Source organism: Lissotriton vulgaris, unplaced genomic scaffold (assembly GCF_964263255.1).
Source record: "Lissotriton vulgaris unplaced genomic scaffold, aLisVul1.2 SCAFFOLD_275, whole genome shotgun sequence".
Classification (NCBI taxonomy): domain Eukaryota; kingdom Metazoa; phylum Chordata; class Amphibia; order Caudata; family Salamandridae; genus Lissotriton; species Lissotriton vulgaris.
The window spans coordinates 1642801-1666414 of NW_028252092.1; positions in this window are offsets into that span (position 1 = coordinate 1642801).

Below are 23614 nucleotides of genomic sequence, written 5' to 3' on the forward strand. Positions count from 1 at the left end.
CAAGTGCCTGGGCAGCTTCACGGCGCCTGGCTTCACCATGGTCCGGGCAGGTAAGGTAGGAAGTAGAAAATTAAGAAGGAATAGGATAGGGAAGAAGAAAAGAAAAGAGTTTAAAAAAGTAGTTTAAAAGTAAAGAAAAATAGCAGAAAAGACAAAAATATACAGCTGGGAAAAGAAAGGGATAGATAAGAAGCAAAATTGTTAAAAAAAAACTGAAAACAAGCAAAGGATGGCAAAGATAGCAAGAGGATTAAACACCATGCCCAGACACAGGAAATGAATGAAAAACAAGATGGCCGGCGCCCGTTCACGAGCGTGAAAGTAAGTTCGCGCGAGATTTTCCTCGCGATCTCGTGCGAACTTGTACTCGCAATGCGCTTACTGCGCGAGATTATACATAGCGGGCGGAAACGGAAATATGTCACGCAAACAAAATGGCCGCGCCCGTACTCGACCTTGGGGTAAATTCGCGTGTTGCGCTGCAAGCGGCTCGCGAATACTGCAAAAAAACTCGCGAAACAACAAGCCGCAAAAAATATAAAGCTCATTCACACGAATTGGCGGCTTCCGCGGTCGGTTTCGCACGACGCCGCGCCCCGCGAATAGCGCGAAAAAAACGAAAAACGATTTTTGCAAAAGCAAAAGCAATGAGCAGGTGCAAAAGGTCAACCTCATGATTTGTAACGATTCCCTGTAGTGCTTCCTGAGGGGGCCATCCAGAATTCGGTTGCCTGCTTGCAACTATTGTGTGACCCTGCTCTGACCTTAACTGTATGCCACAAAGGTCCTGATTTACAGCTAAGGGAGCAGACAAGCAGGTGCCAGGCTGGAACTTCAAATTCAGTGACACATTAATTAGCCCCTAATTCATTATTGTCAGTTGGGGCAGGGCAGGTGTTGTTAATAAACTAACCCCAAATTAATTCATGTCAGTTCAAGCAGGGCAGGTGGGCTTGCTTTTCCCCCCCATCTTCTACAGTGATGATGAACCAGAGGGTGGCATTGATGTAACAGAGGGTGGCATGGGTCAAAGAGAGGGTGGCAGTGGTGAAACAGAGGGTGCTGGGAGGCTGTGATGATGAACCAGACATAGAAACAACATAGTCGCGACCGTTGCGAGCCGACAAGTAAGTTCGCAATTGCGAACTAGTACCAAATCCTCGCGAACTGGCGGAAACACTTGCGAACACAAAAAAAAAATCCGCAAATTCGCGGGAATTCGTGGATTTTGCGGATTGCGAGTTCGCAAATTCGCAAAATTCGCGAACGCAGGATTCGCTAAATTCGCCCATGCTTAATGGCCACCTCAAGGATGTCCACACAGGTCATAGCTGCTTCCTGAGTGGGGATACTACTAGGTCATAGCCACCTTGAGGATGTCTACACATGCATTGGCTGCTCTTTGGGTGGGGTACTACTATGCCATGGCCACCTCAAGGATGTCCAAATGAGGTATGGATGCTTCTTGGGGAGGGTACTTCTATGTCATGCCTATTTCAAGAATCTCCTCACAAGGTATGGCTGCTTCTTGGGGGGTACTTCCATGTCATGGCCACCTCAAGGATGTCCACACTTAGTATGGCTGCTTTTCGGGGGTGGGGGGGGGGTACTACGATGTCACAGCCACCTCAGGGGTGTGCACATGTGGTATAGCTGCTTTTTGTGGCTACTTCTATGTCATGACAACTTCAAGGATGTCCACATGTGATATGACTGCTTTTTGGGGGAGTTCTATGTCATGGCCACCATAAGGATATTGACACATGGCAGAGGTGCTTCGTGTGAGGGGGGCGTCTATATCATGACCACCTCAAGGATGTCCACATGCAGTATGGCTGCTTTTTGGATGGTTTTTCTATTTCATGGCCACCTCAAGGATGTCCACACATGTTATGGCTGCTTCTAGCGGGTACTACTATGTCATGGCCACCTCAAGGATGTTCACATGATGTATGGCTGCTTCTTGTAGGGGGAACTACTATGCCATTACCACCTCAAGGATGTCCACACAGGCCATAGCTACTTCCTGAGTGGTGGTACTACTATGTTTTGGCCACATTGAGGATTTCTACATATTCTATGGCTGCTCTTTGGGTGGGGTACTACTATGTCATTGACACCTCAAGGATTTCCACACAAAGTATAGCTGCTTTCTGAGTGCTGGTACCTCTATGTCATGGCCACCTCGAGGATGTCCACACTCGGTATGGCTGCTTCTTGAAGGGGGCACTCCTATGTCACCACCACCTAAATGGTGGGCACATGCGGTATAACTACTTCTTGTGGGTACTTCTATGTCATGGCCACTTCAAGGATGTCCACATGTGATATGGCTGCTTTTTGGGGGAGTTCTTCTATGTCATGGCCACCACAAGGATATTAAAACATGGTATAGGTGCTTCTTGGGTGGGGGTGCATCTATGTCATGGCCACCTCAAGGATGTCCTCACATGGTATGGCTGCTTCTTGCTGGTACTTCTATGTCATGGCCACCTCAAGCATGTCCACATAGGTTATGGCTGCTTCTTGGGGAGGGCACTTTTATTTCATGGCCACCTCAAGCATGTCCACATATGGTATGGCTGCTTCTTGGGGAGGGCACTTCTATGTCATGGCCACCGCAAGGATGTCCACACATGGAATGGCTGCTTCTTAGGGGATACTTCTATGTCATGGCTGCTTCCTGAGTGGGGGTACTATTATATCATGGCCACCTTGAGGATGTCTACACATGCTATGGCTGCTCTTTGGGTGGGGTACTACTATGTCATGACCACCTCAAGGATGTCCACACAAGGTATGGCTGCTTCTTGGGGAGGGTACTTCTATGACATGGCTTATTTATTTATTTTGAAAGTTTTATATAGCGCAAATATGACCAACGAGGGTATCAGAGCGCTTTACGGATTATGCATCACGAAGGTTGTAAGCAAACAAAATGAAATAAACAAGCCAACAAAATCAAAGTCTAATTGACAAAACTTATCCTGAGGGAAAAAAACAGAATTGACAGCACAAAAAATGTACAATCTAGAATTGTCTAAGAAACTCGTGAACCCGGTGGTTGGGCCAGGCCAGAATCAACCGGTATGGACCCAGAACCAAATGAAGGAGGCATGCTAAGGAAGAAATTTCTTCATCAAGAGTCCTTTGAATTCTTTTTTGAAGAAGAAAATGAGGAGTTCCCTCTGACTTCCGGTAGAAGGGAGTTCCAAATGCGCGAAGCGATCCCTGAGAAGATTCGGTTATATGTCTTTTTTTGTTGAATTTTTGTGGTTTTAGCAAATGGGTGCTGGCACTTCTAAAGGGTCTAGAATGGAAGGAGAACTAGAGGTTCCGAGCGAGGCACAGCGGGGTCTTGAAGTGGACTGCCTTGTGAGCCATGTATGCAATTTTTAACTGTATCTGACCTTCGTATGGAAGCCAATTCAGGTCCTGAGAGATGTGGTGGTATTTTTTTGTGCCAGTTAAGAACCTAGCAGTCCGATTTAGGGAAGCCCTAAGAGGAGCCGTCCTCACTCTAGGCATGCCGCAAAGTGTTGCGCTGCCATAGTCCAGCTTTGAGGTCACTAATGCTTGTACTGCAACCTTTAGGTCATGAGCAGGGAGAAAGGGATTGAATTTCCTTAGAAGCCTGAGTTGGAAGTTCACTCCTTTGGTGAGGGAACTTATGTCCTTCTGCATGTTCAAACATTTGTCCAGAATGATACCTAGAGAAGATGCCGAGTAAACAAGGTGTGGCCTACAGCTCAATCAATCAATCAATCAATCATTTGTAAAGTGTACTAGTCACCTGTGAGGGTCTCAAGGCACTGAGGGGGGGAGCAGCTACTGATCAAACAGCCAGGTCTTGAGAAGTCTCCTGAATATCAGCATGTACTGGGTCTGTCGTAGGTGGATGGGGAGGGTGTTCCATGTCTTGGCAGCAAGGTGGGAGAAGAATCTGCTGCCAGTGGTTGTTCGGTGGATGCACGGGACGGTGGCGAGGGCGAAGTCAGCAGAGCGGAGTTGGCGGTTTGGGGTGTAGAAGGTGAGTCGCTTGTTGAGGTATGCTGGTCCGGCGTCTTGGAGTGCTTTGTGAGCATGGGTGAGAAGCTTGAAGGTGATTCTCTTGTTGATGGGGAGCCAGTGCATTTCTCTCAGGTGGGCCGTGATGTGGCTGTGGCAGGAGATATCGAGAATGAGGCGTGCGGAGGCGTTCTGAATGTGTTGGAGTCTCTTCTGGAGTTTGGCCGTGGTTCCCGCGAAGAGGGCGTTGCTGTAGTCCAGCCTACTGGTGACAAGTGGTTGGGTGATCGTTTTTCTGGTTCCGGTTAGGATCCATCTGTAGATCTTGCAAATCATGCGGAGGGTGTTAAAGCAGGAAGAGGAGACGGCGTTGTCTTGTTGCGTCATTGACAGAGAGGAGTCCAGGATGAACCCCAGGTTGTGTGAGTGGTGGGTGGGTGTAGGTACAGTTCCCAGCGAGGCTGGCCACTAGGAGTCCTCCCAGGCAGAGGGAGTGGAGCCAAGGATGAGGACCTCCGTCTTGTCCGAGTTCAGTTTCAAGCAACTGCTCTTCATCCATTTGGCGACCGCCTTCATCCCGTTGTGGAAGATGGTTTTGGCTGTGGTGGGGTCTTTGGTGAGGGAGCATATCAGTTGGGTGTCGTCCGCGTATGAGACTATGTTGAGGTTGTGCGATTGGTCGATGTTGGCAAGCGATGTCATGTAGACGTTTAAGAGTGTCGGGCAGAGGGATGATCCCTGGGGTACGCCGCAAGTGATCTTGGTGGCTTCAGATCAGAATGGAGTGAGGCGGACTCTCTGGCTCTGTTGGTGAGGAAGGAGGTGATCCAATCCAGGGCTTTGTCATGGATCCATGCATGTGCGAAGGGTGTGGTGGCAGACGGTGTCGAAGGCGGCTGAGAGGTCCAGGAGAATGAGGGCCAAGGTTTCCCCTTTGTCCAGCAGGGCCCTGATGTCGTTGGTGGTGGCGATGAGGGCAGTTTTGGTGCTGTGGTTGCTGCGGAATCCAGATTGGGACAAGTCCCAGGTGTTGTTTTCATCGTAGAATTGGGTCAATTGTCTGTTGACGATCTTCTTGATGACTTTCGCCAGGAACGGGAGCAGGTAGATGTGCCGGAAATTCTTGAGGTCTTTTGGGTCTGCCTTGGGTTTCTTAAGTAGGGCCTTGTTATCTGCATGTTTCCAGCTATCTGGGAAGGGGGCGGTCTCGAATGAGCAGTTGAAGATCCTATGGAGTTGGGGTGCGATGATGGAGCTCGCTCTGATGAAGATTTGATGGTGGCAGGGGTCTTATGGTGAGCCGGATTGCATGGTGTTCATGGTCTTGATGGTGTCTTAGTCATTGACATGGTTCCAGGAGATCAGAAGGCCGGTGTGACTGGGGAGCGGTGAGTCTGGGGTGTTGGCAGCTGTTTTAGAGGTCTGGGAGTTCAATCAATCAATCAATCAGTGACACTTATAAAGCGCGCTACATACCCGTAGGGTCTCAAGTGTGGTCTCAAGAGTTGAAGCTGTTGTGGATGTGTGCAATCTTTCAGTGGAAGAAGGTTGCTAGAGAGTCGCAGAGGTCTTTCGACGATGGGATGTCATTGGAGCTTACGCTGGGGTTGGCGAGCTCCTTCACGATTTTAAGGAGCTCGTTGCTGTTGTGCGCGTTGTTGTCAATGCGTTCCTTGAAGGAGGTCCTGATGGCTGTTCGGATGAGTTGGTGGTATCTGTGGCTGGCGTTCTTGAGGGCTGCTTGGTTGTCCGGTGTTTGCTCATGGTGCCATTTCTTCTCTAGTCTTCAGCATGTCTGCTTGGATGTCTGGAGATCTGAAGTGAACCAGATGGCTCTTCTGTTGGTGCGTCTGTTTGATGGTTTCTTGACCGGGGCGAGAGTGCTGCCGCAGTGGTCGATCCATTGCCTGAGGTTGCGGGCAGCTGTATCGGTGTGATCGGTTGGTGGGTTTCGAGCGAGGGTGGTGATTAGCTGGTCTTCGGTGACCTTGTTCCAGCTGCTGAGGGAGATTCTTTGCTGGTGGTTGTGTGTGGTGGTTTTCATGAAGGAGAAGTGGATGCAGTGGTGGTCGGTCCAGTGGAGTGCGTTGGTGTGACTGACAGAGATGTGGCTTCTGGCGTAGAAAATGGGGTCGAGCGTCTGTCCGGAGGAGTGAGTTGGTGTTGTCACGAGATGCTTGAGGCCGAGGTTGGCGAGGTTGTCCAGTAGTGTGGTGGAGATGCAGTCATTGGTGTTCTCGAGGTGGAAGTTCTGGTCTCCGAGGAGGAAGTAGTTTGTGGAGGCCAGGGCGTCCGAGTTGACGGCGTCTGTGATGGAGTCAATGAACTGTGCCCGGGGGCTGTACATGAGGGTTCCTCTGAGGGTGGTGTTGGGATCAATGTGGATCTGGAAGTGCAGGTATTCAGTGGTGCTGACGGTGTCTTCGGTGTTGGTTGAGGATCTGAGGCTGTTTCTGTAGACAATGGCAATTCATCCTACTGGTCAGTTGGTGCGGTCCCTGCCAGTGATCTTGTAGCCATCCAGGATGGCTATGGCAATGTCGGGTGATGATGAGGTGTTCATCCAGGTCTCCATCAGAAAAGCGACGTCCTGGGAGTATGAGTCGAGAAGGTCCCAGAGTTCTATAATGTGCTTGTGGACGGAGCGCGTTTTTAGGTGTATAAATCTGAGGTGGCTGTTGCCTGAATTGGTGGGGGGGCAGGACGTGCTGGTAAATGCTGGCTGGTGACGCTGCAGTTTCGGCAGGTGAATAATCCTTGGGTGTGCTTCGGGGTGGCCTGGAAGCAGGCGGTAGATCTGCTGGCGTTTAATGCGTGGAGGAGGTTTGCATCGTAGCGACGTCTGGCGTTGTGGTGCTCGCGAGGGCAAGGGGGTCTGGTGCTGGGAGCGGTCCAGGTGTGCCGGGTGCAAACAGGCTTGCCTTAGGCTGCGAAGCAATTGGCATTATGTAGGGAGATGGGCGGGACCAGGGAAGGGAGGCAGGAGCGGAGTCTGTGTCGGGGGCTGGCTGCATGGGAGCAGCGGAAGGAAAAATACACAGAGCAGGGAAGCAATGAGTGTACAATAGCAGTATGAAGGTATAAACAGTATAAAGGCAAAAAACACAGGGGCCAGGCAAGTAATTGAAGGAGGAAATAAGCACAAACAGAGCGGCAGCAGCGTGTAAAATAATGGGAGTGTGACCTGGGGAACGCTGCAGGAGCGAACTTCTGCTGGTGAGGGCTTTGAGCCGAAACGGGAGTGACTGCTAACCTGAGCTGCTGGGGAGTGCTGGCCTGAACCCGAGGTCAGGGCATCCCAATCGCTCCCCCACAGTGGTCGGCATTATGTAGGGGAGGGGGGCAGGACCAGGGAAGGGAGATGGGAGTGGAGGCTTTGTCGGGGGCGGGCCGCAGGGGGGCAGCGGCTGGAAAAATACACAGCGCAGGGAAGCAATTAGTGTACAATAGCAGTATCACGGGATAAACAGTATAAAGGCAAACACACAGGGACCAGGCAAGTAACTGAAGGCGGGAGAGGGAATAAGCACAAACAGAGCGGCAACAGCGTGCAAAAAAACGGGAGAGCGACCTGGGGAGCGCTGCAGACGTGAACTCTGCTGGTGAGGGCTTTGAACCGGATCGGGAGCGACTGCTGACCTGAGCTGCTGTGGAGTGCTGGCCTGGGCCAGAGTTCAGTTAAGAGCAGTCTGCTGATTCAGCCATTGCTCCATGACAGGAGATTGGTTTAGGGGTGAGATCAGTAAGAATTACGTTTTAGGAGCATGTAACTTCAGGTGATTACATGTCAGTCATCTTTGTGTTTTCAGCAGGACTGAATTGAGGCCACCTCAAGGATATCCACACTTGGTATGGCTGCTTTTTGGGGGTACTTTTATGTCATGGCCATGTCCACGCGTGGCATGGCTGCTTCTTGGGAGGACCTCCATGTCATGGCCACCTCCAAGATGTCCCCACATGTTATAGCTGCTTCCTAAGTGGGGGTATGCCTATGTCATGGCCACCTCAAGGGTATCCACACTCTGTATGGCTGCTTCTTGGTGGGTACTCCTATGTCACCGCCACCTCAAGGGTGTGCTCATGCGGTATAGCAGCTACTTGTGGGTACTTCTATGTCATACCCACCTCAATGATGTCCACTCGTGGTATAGGTGCTTCCTGGGTGGGAGTGTGTCTATGTCATGACCACCTCAAGGATGTCCACATGTGGTATGGCTACTTCTTGGGGGTAACTCTATGTCATGGCCTCCTCAAGGATGTCCACATAAGGTATCACTGCTTGTTGGGGGTTACTTCTATGTCATGGCCACCTCAAGGATGTTCAGATGGGGTATTGCTGCTTCTTGGGGGTGGGGGTACTACTATTTTATGGCCACCTTAAGGATGTACACACGTGGCATGTCTGCTTCTTTGGGGAGTGGTTACTTCTATATCATGTCCACCTCAAGGTTGTCCAAATGTGGTATGACTGCTTTTTGAGGGGTATGTCTATGTCATGGCCACCTCAAGAATGTCTACAATTGGTATGTCTGCTTCTTAGGGGGATGTGCTTCTATGTCATGGAAAACTCAAGGATGTCCACATGTGGTAAAGCTGCTTCTTGGGGGTACTTCTCTGTCACGCCAACTCAAGGATGTCCACATGTGGTATGGCTGCTTCTTAAGGGTGGGGTACTTTCATGTCATGGCCACCTCAAGAAGGTCCAAACATGGTATGGCTGCTTCTTGAGCGGTACATGAATGTCATGGCCACATCAAGGAGGTCCCAAGTGGTATGGCTGCTCCTTGGGTGGGGGTACTTCTATGTCATGGCTACGTCAAGGATGCCCACATGTTGTATATCTTCTTCTTGCCCAGATTGCAAATGAGCTGCTTTGTGTATCTTCAAAGAGGGAAGGACCCAACGAGTGTTCTTCTCATGGGTATAAATGAGTGGATGGATTCTGAGTGTGACAGCATGTATAGGGAAGCTTAGCGGAGTCTTTTCTTCATGTGGTTAGGCCAGGTGATGCCTGGCTGAATTTCAATACTCCTTAGTCCTGTAAGTACTGGGGCGAAGAAGGGTAATCAGAGTAATGAAGTAATATGAGAATTGTCCTTAATTCAATGAAGTGATAGCTGAGAGAAATACTGTTTACAGTTAATCATATGTTCACAGAGATCATTTAATATGAAAAGCTCTTCTCCACGTAGCATCGAGAAACCAAAAGAGATTCATCCCACTCGCATTGATTTGCAGGACAGTATTATATGTCCCAAAAAATGAGACGCTTGAGTTCGTGCTGATGGAGTTGAACAAACTCAGATAAGTCGTAATGTTTGCACAAGTATTTACCTCACCCTATGTGGTAAACAGAGCATGAGAAGGAGTTTAGGAAGTGGAAAGGTGAGTTTATTCTGCAGTCGTTAAATGTAGATTACTCACAAAGGAACAGAGATAATGGTTGAACATGTGATGCAGGTGAGGTCTGATGATTGTGGACACACGAGGAGCAGGTTTGAATTTTGAGGGCCTCGCAACAAAGCAGTTGTAGTCTAAAGAGCTTTGCTGTTACGCTGGCCAGTGACCTTGAGAGGGCAGCTGAAGGTGTAGATGGGGGCAAATACCTAAGAACAAGGTTTTCTTGTGGTGTTTAGACATGGGACATGGGACCTTGGGACAGAGTGTAAGCTATAGATAAGGATGAACCCTGTTTAAATGAGATCTATTGAATAGAAGAAAGGAGTATAATAAGGGCTGAGTCTGGACATGTCAGGCGGTAGCATGGCTGACTCTTAAAAGTGTGACTAGGTCCCAGGACCCCTGAACACAGCAGGGACAATGTTGCAAAGTCATCTTTTGCACTGGGCACTCCCAACATTTTTGCTGAATGGCACTGGTGATAGCTGACTCTAACTGTCCCTTCGGATCTGTCAAACCTGGCCCATGGCCAGTGCTATGTTGAAAACACACGTAGAATGCAGTGAAGGCACCAACTTACACTAGGGGGCCCTATGAGTTAGGGTACCCCTCTGATTGGCATGACCTCCCTATAAGACCCATGTACATAATAAAGCAGGAGCATCAACACTACCTTTGAGGCCCTAGTATATAATAGGTAATGGTAGTTTAGAGGCCAGCAGTCCTTGCTGCACTTGCATGTGTGCACTGCTGTTGTCTGAGGTCAGTTTAAAAGCAGCCTTCTGTTGCACGAATGCTTTTAAATTGTAATTGTAAGCAAAATTTGTACAGCGCACTGTAACCCAACAGGCATCCTGGCGCTAAAAGAGGGAGGTAGTGAGGAGCCACTGGAATCTGAACAGCTAAAAGTTAGATTGAAGGAAAGAGCCAAGTTTTTATTTGTTCACGAAATGGTAGGAGATCATTCAGTTGTCGCAGCTCTGCGGGCAGCTTATTCCAGAGTCTGGCTGCCGCAACACTGAAGGTCAGACCCACCCAGCTTGACTCTTCCGGTATGGGGAGTTTTCACCAAGAAGGCTGAAGATGATCAAAGACAGTGGGGAGGAACATACCAACTGAATTTACCCTGTGGTGGTATAGGGCCTAATCCATGAAGCGCTTTGAACACAACACAGAGCGATTTAAAGTGAATTCTCTGCACTATAGGGAGCCAATGCAGCTCCACAAGGGCTGGGAAGAAGAGGAGTGTTGAGGATGCAACAAGGTCAATTTAGCTGCCATATTCTGGAGTCTCTGTAGTCTACCAGTCAAGAACTTAGGGGATTCCAGCAAAAGGAAGTTACAATAGTCTAATCAACTCAGAATCACACTCCTGACTACCAGAGGGCGTGTTTGAGCAGGAAGCAAAGGAAGAATCTTCCACATAGCCCTAATAAGGGAAAAACAATTCCCCAAGGTCTTTTTAACGAGTGTCTCCAGAGTCAACTTTTCATTAAATAGGACCCCCAAATTGCGAACTGACTTGGACGGTAACAGTGGGGGGTCCGCGTGAATAGGCCAGAATTCAGCCAAAACCTGCGAATGGCACTCTCCCATTCTTAATAGATAGGATTTCTGTTTTTTCGGCAGGAAATTATCTCTTAACCACTTTAGCCATGTTCCGCATACAGTTGTGAAAATTCTCCAAGGAGGTTGACTGTTCACCTTCCAGTGAAAGAATCAGCTGAGTATCATCTGCATAGTTAACTACCCCTAAGCCAAAAGATCTATTAATGTCCATTAAAGGATGCATGTAAACATTAAAGAAAATAGGGCTTATCGCAGATCCCTTCGGACTGAAAGGGATGGAGAGCCACAGCCTGACGTCTGTCAGATAGGTAGGTGTGGCACCATTTTAGTGTCTGACCAACTACCCCAACGTCTTCCAGTCATTTCAAGAGGACCGAATGGTTGAACGTGTCGAAAGCGGCAGACAGATCTAATAGGATCAAGATGGCATATTGACCCTTGTCTGCACGCAGACGTAGATCGCCCAGCACGGTAAACAGTGCACTCTCTGTAGCATGTCCAGGACGAAAACCATACTGGACCTCATCCAGTAGATCATTACCCTCTAGAAACTGGGAGAGTGCCCTACTCACACGGCGTTCTATATTCTTCTCTGGGTAAGGAAGAAATGAGATTAGCCTGTAGTTTTTAAGACAGGCTGGATCTAATGAGGGCTTTTTCAATAAGGTAGAGACAATTGCTTGCTTCCAACAGGAGGGAACTACCCCACTGCGCAGGGATTGATTGCACAGCTGTCTAAGAGGGGGGAACAGATCAGCACCAAGCGCTTTCCAGGCCCTATGTGGGAAAGGGTCTAAAGGTGAACCAGAAGACACACTAAGCGCAATTTGTTCAAACACCTCGATTGAAGGCGGCTGAGCCGAGTTCTCCATTATTACTCTCAGGCCCTCCGGCCTGACCAGTGGAGGGACAGTGGCCTTATCAACCAAACTACTCTCTTCAAATCCCTTGATGATAGTGTTAATCTTATTATCAAAGAAGGCAGCCAGACTGTCAAACAATTCCTGCATGGGGGGAGTATTGTTATTTGTGCAGGACAGACTAGCTATATCATTAAATACTTTAAAAACGCTTTTAGAGCTATTAGAGGCCTCAGCTTTAGTGGAGATAATACTCCTCTTATAATTACTGATCTTCTCTTTCCAGATAGCCTTATCTATGATAGAGTACCCTCTCCTCCATCTCCGCTCTGCCTGTCTACATGCAAGTTTTACATTTTTCACAGTGGTGTTGTACCAGGGGGCAGAGGGTTTACCGTCTCTTCTAATAATTTTTTGTGGGGCGATCTGGTCAAGATGGTCCATAATGAATGAGCAGAAGGCGGCATAGTTATCCTCCACATGTTTTGTAGTGTAGTTCCTAGTTTCCCACTAGGCCCTGCGCATTGGAATAACATAAACAGTAGTATCGACGTGGAACTGCGGATATTCCAGGCCTCCACTGACTATGCTAAACTTAATTGGGTGTGTTACCAACTAGCTCAGAGGTCACTGGAAACTTTCTTCTCTGCATGGGAAGTGATCAGCTTCCCTGGCACAGACAAGAAGGGATTCAGCTTTCCAACAACCGTGCAACATGACAACTTTGCTCCTCAGATCAAGAGTCAATCTCTAGGGTCGTGTGAAACAATAGACAGTTATTTTACTCAGTCAGGTTAGTGCAGTTTACTTTCACGATATGTAGAGAATAGAGAGACGGGCGTTTGTCAATAAAGGGTTAACATTTATTGAACAGTCTTTCTTCTCGTACAAGAGAAATGTATTGCCACAATTGCAAGACTTGTTATTATAAAAAGTACGTACAGTAAGATAAGTATTGCGAAATAATACTGTAAGAGCATTGATATGGTTTCTTAGCCATACAATGGTTAAAAGTAATAAAACATATATACAGTCATATATACATTAGGCTAACATACTCAACTGGTGCTTCTAACTACGCCTACCCCAGTGTGCCTGACCTAAGCCTAACACTTGGAAGGGGAGTAAGTAAGTAGCTTTAAGTTAAGTTGGTTTTGCCAAGGCTTGCTTCAAGAATTCTCATCTAAGGGTTTAGTCAACACCATACCTCTGAATGGAATGATGGAAGTCTGGTATTTCCTTCAGGGGGAACTCGGTATCCCAGTCACCCGCGAGGGCAGACTAGAAACGCTGGAGCTGGATTTCTCAGCACGAGAAAGGCAGCGTCTCTCTTCAGCGCGTCGAGAGGAGGAGGGGGGACAGCGTCCGCGGGCAGCTTGGCATCTGCTGGGCTCTTCGCAGAGGGACGGCTGTTCAGCTCCTAAGCTCACCACACCATCGTTCGCGCTTTAGCAGCGATAATGGTATCAGTAGCTTCACCAACAGCAGCGGGGCAGCAGCATCAGCTGGCAACAGGGTAGCAGGCTGCAGCACAGGCTACGGGCAACAGGCTCAGCAACACAGCATTTGCTTAAGGCAACGTTGGTAATATTTATACCTGACAGGTGCCGGGTTTGACGCAAGTTTGCTGGACATAAGACGTCAATTAAAGATGTCACTAGGAAGTGATAGCTATCAGTTGCTCATTAGAGTTCCATTACTAATCAAAACACAGCAAGCGGGGATTTCCAGGTTTGCTGAGTTTTTATCTTGTTGAAGAACTCAGAGTGTTAATCTAGGAATATCAGATAGTGACTTCTGCTCTGTCATTGCACTAATTGGTTGCAAAGGAAGTGGCAGAGAACTATTCTGGAATGTGGCTCTGTTCGTGTGAGGCCAGAGATGACTTTTCTAAATATCGCACTTGAACGGTTATGCCAATATAGGGAATAAATGGATTTATAGCCGAATAGGGGCATAAGGTCACAGTATCGATCAGGAACCTAGATAAACACGCAACAGTTTCCCGGACTCAAACAAGCCTTCAAAATGAAATTCAGGGGCAGTACTAGTCTTCCTCAACAGGTCTTTCCATTCCCTGTTGAGAAAGCAGCTTTTCTCCTTCCTGCCAGAATCATTCCGTTTGATACCCAACACATCAAATTTAATCAAATAATCATCAGACCAGCCTACGGGAGAGACCACCACCACTTTCAGCAAATCTTCCTTAGCAAATATCAAATCCAAGGTGTGTCCCCCTGTATGAGTAGGCTCTGCCAGCCATTGGCTGAGGGAAATTGTGCCCAAACTTAACCTTGAAAAACCAAAGTTGATGATGGACGGATCGTTGACAATACAAACACTCACCCTCAGTCAACTGATCTGGGTTTAATCCATCACCGTTCTTTAGCTCACTCCGACATCCCAGTTCAGACATGACCATATGCAAATCAGTCTGACCCTGTGCCTCATGGGAACAGTCCAGCCCGAACTGCCAAGCCATGTCTTCCCTGGACCGGAATCAAGCTTCCCATAGCCAGAAACCAGTTCTAGGATGCTTGATTCCGGTTCAATAAAGACATGACTTGGCAGTTCGGGCTGGACTGTTCCCATGAGGCACAGGGTCAAGACTGATTTGCATATGGCCATGTCTGAACTAGGGTGGTGTGGAGTGCAAAAAAACGATGGATTTAGGCCCAGATCTCTGTAATGGGGTGAATGTATGACATGGTTCTGCATTCTGTCCATCAACTGCTGTTTTTGCATTTGTCACCCCGAGTGGGATGGGTATGCTCAGACGTGAGTCCCATGCTCTCCATACCACTGGAGTCAAGCTATCCTGGCTGAAGATGGCTGATAGCCAGAAACCGGTCCTAGAATGCTTGATTCCGGTCCAGGAAAGACATGGCTTGGCAGTTCGGGCTGGACTGTTCCCATGAGACACAGGGTCAAGACTGATTTGCATATGGCCATGTCTGAACTGGGTGGTGTGGAGATCGCTGTACTGGTGTGAATGTATGACATTGTTCTGCATTCTGTCCATCAACTGTTGTTTTTGCAAACTTAACCTTGGCATATTCTAGGGTCTTCCCTAAGTTTCCTATACAGGATTATATTTTAAGTGATTTCATTTATTGTATGTTTGTTTAGTATTTGCATGTGGATTACAACCCTAGGCACCTAACATCTCTTAGATGGATGTGTTACTGGGAGTGATGCAATGCAATACTATGCTCTGTTTTTTGAGCCTCTGGCTGCGTATTGAAGAAAAGAGATCCAATTAGAATAGCAGTGGGCAGAACTCATGGAGTTAAACATTTTTTTTGATTTTACAGAGTTTTCTATAGTGCAAACTTGACACAAATCGGGCATCAGACCTCCTTACATCGCACCAGTTTCATTACATGAGGACACATTCATTTTTGTTAGGCACAGGGAGATTAAGGGCTAGATATAGGTAAACTACATTTACGATTCTAAAATACCAAATTTTACTGATTCGGTATTTTAGAATCGGAAAATGCTATGTAGGTAATTACTCGGTAAGTATTACCGAATCAGTACGATTCGGTATTTACTGAATCAGTAAATACCAATTCGGTAATTCTCATTCATTCCTATGAGCTGTAGGCCCTTAGGAATGAATTGGAAGTACCAAATCAGTATTTACTGATTCAGTAAAAAAGGGGGGAAACATTCAATGGTGGCAGGGTGTCACTTTGAACGGCTAAAATCCCCCGTCACTCTGCTCGCAGTGATTTTTTTTGCCGGGAGCTTGTTCTGTGTTGAAGAATCAGTGCAAATGGTGCCATGCCATGCACCAAGGGTGCCGCATCTCAAGTTGGTTTTGCTGCTGGTTGATTAGATCTACGACTCAAACAGCAGCATCCTCACCTTGAATGGTCGCAACCGCCCGCGTAGGGGAACATCTCTCCAGGTGCTCTACTACTGCCCAAAAATCAAGCTACCGGACGGCAATTCTTACTTGCGCTCTCCTACTGACTATTGGCACTGGAAAAAACTTTGCAAATGTTGAATTTGGAGGGAACTCCGTGTTACATGCGTAACATGCCTTGGCCAACACTACGTCAACTCTGCCAGAAGAGCGGAATTTATCGCTCCCCCCTAGTTTAAAGTACAGATTGATACTTGGACAATAGAAACCTAGTGAGAGACCTGTATGCACACAGTTTTTCAGGGAAGTAATTCCATAGTTTTTCAGTGACATATTTAAATTGCCCGTATTTTGTATTTTTGGAAGGCAGGGTTCGGAAGCAGATTGTGCGAAGGGGAATGGAGTGCCCTTCTAGGCATCATTTCTGCAGGCAGCTTTTAATGAAGGCTGATGCATCACTCCATAGCGCCTTGTGTGATACAGAGGATTTGAAAATGTGTCCTATGTTTATGTGAAACTCTCTAGTTTTTAAAGAATGTATCTAATAAGAGCTGTTGGAAGTAGAAGCTGATCCCTGTTGGGAACACTGAACTTAGATCCTTAAATCAGTGCAGAATTGGGACTGCACTTTAAATCTGTCAATGCTGCTTTGTGGGCATGCACTGTTACAAGGAGCACTGCCTGAAATACATACCTTTAATACTACTGATTGAGGAGAAGGAGCATAGTTAGCATTGGTGCATCAGGAGCAGTGGCACCGGGGCCCAGGGTGGTAAGAGACCACCTACACTATATATTTGGCTATCTTTAATTGACCGACAAGGGACAGATGAGCCCTTTTGTGTTGTCTTAGTTCATGTCTATTTTATCCAAGCTCTTCCATTGTCTAAGATGTGGACCATCTACTTTTAAAATGGTAACTCTGAAGAAGGATCATTCCATAATTCAATAGCATTTATTTATTAGAATGGCTTTTGGATCAGAAGCCACCTGGGGCCAGATACACAAAGTGTTTGCTGGTTGCAAACACTGCGATTCACTCAATCACCGGTTGTGACTAGTAAAAATCTTTCTCACATGTACTAAACCCATCTAGTTTTGTGTAGTCGGAACGCTATGTATCAATGGCCCTTAAATATGGTTGCAGACCATTGAAAAGTTACAGACTCCGAAGTTTGGCTAGTAAATGATTCACCAAGGGGCCCTCATGCACTCCCAAACTTATGGCTGATTATGATCTTGGTGGATAGGATACTCCATCACAAATGAGGCCGATATCCCGTCCGTCAAATTACAAGTTCCATAGGATATAATGGAATTGAAATATGGCCGCTGGGATATCCACCAAGATCATAATCAGACCCTTACTGTGTCAGTAATTTTTAGATGCAGAAATGCTAAGGTATTCTGAGATTTCCCCATGAGTGCCATAAGAAACAGGGAATTGTAGTGGGAATCAGGAATAATGCATCCAATTCCAGAGGTAATTGCCCATTTTCACTACATTTCCCACTCTAAAAATTCAAAAGAAATTTATAGGTGAAAAATCTGGAGTGAATTACCCCTGCATCGCCAGGAAATTACAATTTGGCCATGTAATAAAATATGTTAATGGGTTCAAGAGGCTGGAGAAAGGGGATCTTTTGGTGAGGCTGACCTCATGGCTTGAAAAAGGGTTTCATATTTAGGCAAATCTAGGCATCCCAGGTGTCTAATGCCGGGTTGGTCTTGTTAAAGCTAGATTCCAGGGAGGCTTAAGGTAACAAACAATTGTGGAGCTTCGAAGGTTCCCCAAGTGTCTCCCTCAAGGAATATTGAATGTTCTTTACTTTCTTAAAAAATAACCACTCTAATTCCTCCTATTGACTTTAGGATAAAGTGGACACAGGGGCAGTCCTACTGGGATCAGACAACTCGTTTACTCTTCTAAAAAGTGTCTTAGGGCAATGTTGGGCTGGGGTGAAATGATCCGAGTAGAATGTTGCTCCAACTCAGTTCTTGCTCCAACTCTTAGCTGCAAGCCATCTCAAACTAGCTGACTCCCAACAGCTCACACTATACAAGCCAAGCTTTAGGTCCTGCATATAGATTTCCCTTGACCCTGATTTCTTTTGAGACAGGGTGTTGATGTGAAGAGCAGAAGGAAATGACAGGGTGTCACTGGCCCATGCCTGTGCTGGTACACAGGAAGAGTCAGTCCCAAGGCTGTTCAGATGTGCCGAAGAACCTAGCAGGTTTGTTTTACGTGAGGGTCCCCCCTCCGGTTGGTTCTGAGAAGGCAGGTAATACAGTGGACTGCATTTTTAAACTTTACTAGCCTATCAAATAGTTTACACAAATGAAAGAAGTTATAACAAGGATTATTGAAACTTTAGCACAGTCAAATGCTAAATATAACAAGCATTTGCAATGCAATAGGTCTCGCATTATTTAAGTTTGAGCTATTAGTACTGTAAATGGCAATGTTTTTATTTATGCGCTATTTTAATTTTCTTTGCATAAAAAGGTACATATAAAATATGTGTTGTAGAAAAGTAATTTATGCATTATTTAAATTTTCTTTGCATAAAAAAAGTACATATACAATATGGGTGACCGTAGTGGGCACCGGGGCACTCACCTATATTGAAGCCAGGCTCTGGGTGATAGGGTCATAATGGGCTTGGGGGGGCTCTCTCAATTAAAATAAGATACGGCCTCTGGGATGGGAATACCGGGGCCTACTGAGGCCATGCAGCCTCCCTCGTGATGAGTCGTCTGTCACCCATGGAACTGGGAAACCTGACAAGACTAATTGTTTCGAGTATTTTCAGACCTCTCAAATTTCAAGGAAAAATCGTGAATAGCACATGCCGTCTAGGTGTTTGATTTACTTTATGGGACTTGTATTCCTGCTTATCGCCTTATTAAATCTGGACACCTCCCACAATGCAGAGCCTCAATATCTGGACTGACAGGCTTTTATATAAGGGCTCAGCATTTTGGATCGAGGCATCAACAATGGTTTATGCATACTACGGTTTATGCAATAAGCATGAAGCTCGCGCACAGTGAGCTTGGTTGCTTTTATTTGAGGGAAAAAAGCTGAATGAAGCCTTTGCCTCACTGTGTTAAACAGGTGGCAGCTGAGCCGTCGTGCCCCTGCCAGAGACGCCATGGCAGTGCGTTCTTGCTTCCCTGGAGAGCCGTGGCTCAGGAGCGCCCGCCGGCGGGAGGACGCTGCCGGCTTTGGTACTGGCGCCGCGGCTTCCCTGCCCCTAGTTACGACTGAGGAGTCTGTCAGAAATGGACAGGAAGAGCGGAGTTCACTCACAGAGGGAGTGAGTAAGCGCCGCCGCTCAGCTGTTTTTGTTGCTGGGGGTGGGTTTTATTGGAAGCCGACGAGCAGAATTTAAGGATCGCGCCTTTCTCCCTGTCTGGTCTCCGCTCCGTAGCAGATCATTGCGTGGCATGGGGCGCCAGATGTAAATGTCCACCGTCGGTCCGTGTTGTATGGTGATTTGTAGGGACATACAATGAACCAGGGAATTTTTCTTGGAGTGCTGATTTCAGTTTATTGTTTTCATTGATCTGTACTGAGGACCAACAATTGTTAGGTTGCATTCGTAAGTAGCTTATCCAGGCCAGGTTTTTTGCCTCCTGATAGTAGTCACTGCTTGGGTCATTAATTCAAGACTGCATGTACCATAATGCACAGAACACAACTCGACTGGATAAGATTCAGAATTTACCAGGGGAGACGTTCTGAAGCAAATGTGCTGATGCATGCTGTCTCTTGTACTGGGCCGAAGATGCCGGGCTGAATACAGATTTACATTTACATTACATAGCTATTTAATATGTTCTCAATTGAGATAAAAGTACATATATATTTGATGCTATAATTCACATTTCAGGAAAAATGCAGCCCAAGTTAATTAGTATTAAAACTTCTTACTTTCACTTTAAGGCATAGCTGGGAAGTGGCTGCAGGTCATGCGTGACGCCGCCTTCCCGTGGTGTGATAGCTTTTCAGCCATCGCTTTACACGCAGGGATTTATAATGGAAATATATGATGCTAAACCACTGCAAAGCTGCTCTTGCCGAAAAGGCCACATGCCATGGAGGAGCTTGTCAGTTATGCACTCTTAAAATAAAAAAAAGAAACAAATACATCCTCTTTAGGCGAAAATGGAATGTATAAAGATGAGCAATCCGAGGCGAATCATATCGGCAAAGGTCTCTTAAGACCATCCGTGCCCAAAGTTGGAAGGGGCCAATGTGTCTAGCTGTCTAATGACATTTGACACGTTAGACAAATTGATATATGTACAAAACAATTCATGTTGGGCCTCGCATGATAGTGCAGAGAGAGATGCTATTTAAGATGTATGCTACTGGCCAATTTGGAAGAAAACGTTGCCAGTCTCCAGAACAACCCCTGCTTAAGGGCGTGCTGCAGTCCGCCGCCGGCCTGCGACCAGGAAGTCAGGCAGGCCGGGCGGGACAACCGGAAACAGGAAGTAGGAGGGCAGGAGCCTACCCCGCCTCCCACGGAAGAGCCGCGGTTGTTTGGAGCACCAGAGCAGGCAGGAGCCTATCCTGCGCCCCGGTGCTGAAGAAGGGAGGAAGAGTCCTGCTGCCGGTGAGAGCCGCTGCACCAAGGAAGCCGGTGAGTGGGGCTTTGCCTTGTTGCTGGGCTGCGAGGGCGGGGGGCATGTGTGTGTGCGTGCGCACGCGGCGGCGGCGGGCTGTGTATGTGTGAGCGTGCGTGTGTGTGTGTATGTGTCTTGGAGTCTGTGTGTATGCGTGCGTGTGTGTGACTGAGGGGGGGGTGTTGCCTGTCTGGGTGCTTGTGTGTCTGTGTAAGTGTAAGTGCGTGTGCGCATGTGTGTGCATGCATGCGCATTAGGCTGACTTGCTGGGAGTATGGGAGGGAAGTGCACGGCGCGGCGCAGGACGGAACGTGCGCGTTCGCGCACCCAAATCTGCTCGTGACAGTTTCTTGTCCTTCATTCCCCCGTGTCCGATAGCTATAAGTCTCCGACCCTGGACGCATCCTTCGGATGCGAATTCCAGGGCGAGACCTAAAAAAGAAAGAAAACTCCTAAATTCTTAAAAAATAGCATAAAGGGATCCTTTCTGTTGTATACTCGTGTCAGAGGAATGGAGCCAGCCCTACACACTCTCCCACAATGCCTTCTGTGAGTGCAGTCTTGGTTCAAGTCTAAGTGCATGGGAGATGCAGAGTTGTCCTGCTGCACCAGCACTTTGAGAAACACGTGAGCAGGCAGTGCTCGATTCCCAGGGTGTGGATGAGAAAAAGGTTCATTTCCAAGGCAAACACTAGCTATGGAAGTGATGCTTCCCATATGGAAATTAGCTTTTACTAGTGAACTTTACATCCACAAGAATATATGAAAAGTATTTTTACACACACTATATGGAAGCTCTCTTTGGATAATAGAAATATCACAAGCCTGCACACTATTACAGCTTAAAGAAATGATATAAAAGAGTTTAAGGGCCAGATGTAGGACACCAAATACCGGTCGGTAACGGCCGATTTCGGCCGTTACCGACCGATATTTGGTGTCTGATATGTAGCAAGCCAATATTTACCGAATCGGTAAATCTACATGTAGGTGGCACTGCAAACACTGCCACAGGCCCTTCAGAATTCGTTATTTAACATGACATACTATGTCATGGTAAAAAACGAATTCCTGTGTACATGCACATCTGTGCATGTACACCTGTGCCATGCGCGAACACAGACATGCCCTAAGGGCATGTATGTGTGGCACATGGCACACAAGCCAGAATCAGGGGTGCAACAGGGTATCAAAGTGACACCCTGTCCCCCTTGACAAATCGGTAATTTTACCGAATCAGTATTCACCGATTCGGTAATTTACATTGATTCCTATGGGCCTCAAGGCCCAAAGGAATCAATGGCAATTACCGAATCGGTAAATACCGATTCGGTAATTACCGACTCATACAGATTCGGTAAAAATTACCGATTCTTTACCTACATCTGATTTACCGAATCTAGAATACCGAATCGGTAAAATTCGATATTCTAGAGTCGGTAAATCAGATTTACCTACATCGGGCCCTAAGTTACTTTAAAACAAGTAGAATCCTAGATAATGGGTCAGAAACTCTGAGTTTACCTGAATGCCTGCAACACACAGACACACACACTCTCAACTCTGTGCTATGACACCACATTCTGAGGCAACCAGAAAACCAATACTACACTAATCATGAGGGACCTTTCAAATGAATTTACACAGTTGCATTCTGTCCAGTTAAAGGCAATGACCTTGCATGTGGGTAATGCTTGTATTGTGCCTTTTCATACAAAATAACACATCCCATGGCACCCTTATTAAATGCAACACCTGAAACCAAGTGACACACCACAACTGCATAATATGGCAGGTTATTGGCATCACAGCTATACAGGTGTACAATGACCACACACAACACGATACACAGGTAGGCTTGCTCTCATAACATACTTAGTACCTGTAAAGTTGAGAGAATTATGGAAATAGTTGTCAGTGGTCACAAACCACAGCATTAGCCACCGTCTTACTACATCATTTATGTCTGAGAGGTCTGAGAGGTGGGGATGGGGAAATGATTTGTCCAGATTAAGACCTAATGGAGGTTCTCTTTAGAGCTTGGGCAAGTTGATTCACCCTCCATCATCTGTTCCATGGAGCAGGAAATTGAGTTACAACTTTGGTATCTTAAGGAAAGGCTACAAGGCTGTAGGTTCTTCAATGAGGTGATGGCTAAAGGCGGTGGCCTGCCTTGCCGATGGTACAGGAGTTACTTATATGTCATGGCCACATCAAGGATGTCAACACATGGCATGGCTGCCTTTTGTGGGGGGTTGGGAGGGTACGTTTATGTCATGGCCACTTGAGGGATGTCCTCACTTGGTATGACTGCTTCTTTCGGGGGCTACTTCTATGTCATGACCACATCAAGGATATCCACTCATAGCATGGCTGCTTTTTGGGGGGCGGGCACGTCTATGTCATGGCACCCCCTTGGTTGTCCACATGTGTCATCGCTGCTTCTTCGGTGGGGGTATGTCCAAGTTGTAGCTACATCAGGGATGTTCGCACATGTTATGGCTGCTTCTTGGGTGTGTTACTACTATGTCATGGCCACCTCAAGGATGTCCCACGTGGCATGGTTGGTTCTCTGGGGGGTACTTCTATGGCATGGACACTTCAAGGATGTCCTCATGTGGCATGGCTGCTTCTTGGGTGGGGTACTACTATGTCATGGACACATCAGGGATTTTCAACACATGGTATGGTTGCTCTTTGGGTGGGGTGCCACTATGTCATGGCCACCTCAGGGATGTCCACAAGTTGTATGGCTGCTTCTTGGGGGTACTTACATGTCATGGCCACATCAAGGATATCCACGCATGGTATGGTTGCTCCTTGGGTGGGATACCACTACGTCCTGGCTACCTCAAGGATGCCCACATGTGGTATGGCTGCTTCTTGGGTGGGGTTCTACTATGTCATGGCCATATCACGGATGTCCACATGTGGTCCGGCTGTTCCTTGGGTGGGGGAACTACTATGTCATGTTCACATCTAGGATGCCCACTTGTAGTATGTCTTCTTCTCGCCGAGATTGTAAAGGAGACCATTTGCTGGACATTTGTCAAGCAGCCACTTGAGCAGATGCCTCCACCTTTGTTTCCCACAACATATTGACAGTAGGGGATCAGCAATCCTTGGAGTATGTGACCCAAGTCCTTGGGGCTTCTCTTTGCAAGCAAATGCATGTTCTAAACCAGTTGTGCAACATTACTTTAGACCATTGCTTTGCAAATAAGCTGCTTTGTGTGTCTTCAAAGCTGGAAGAACTGAGGCGAGGGCA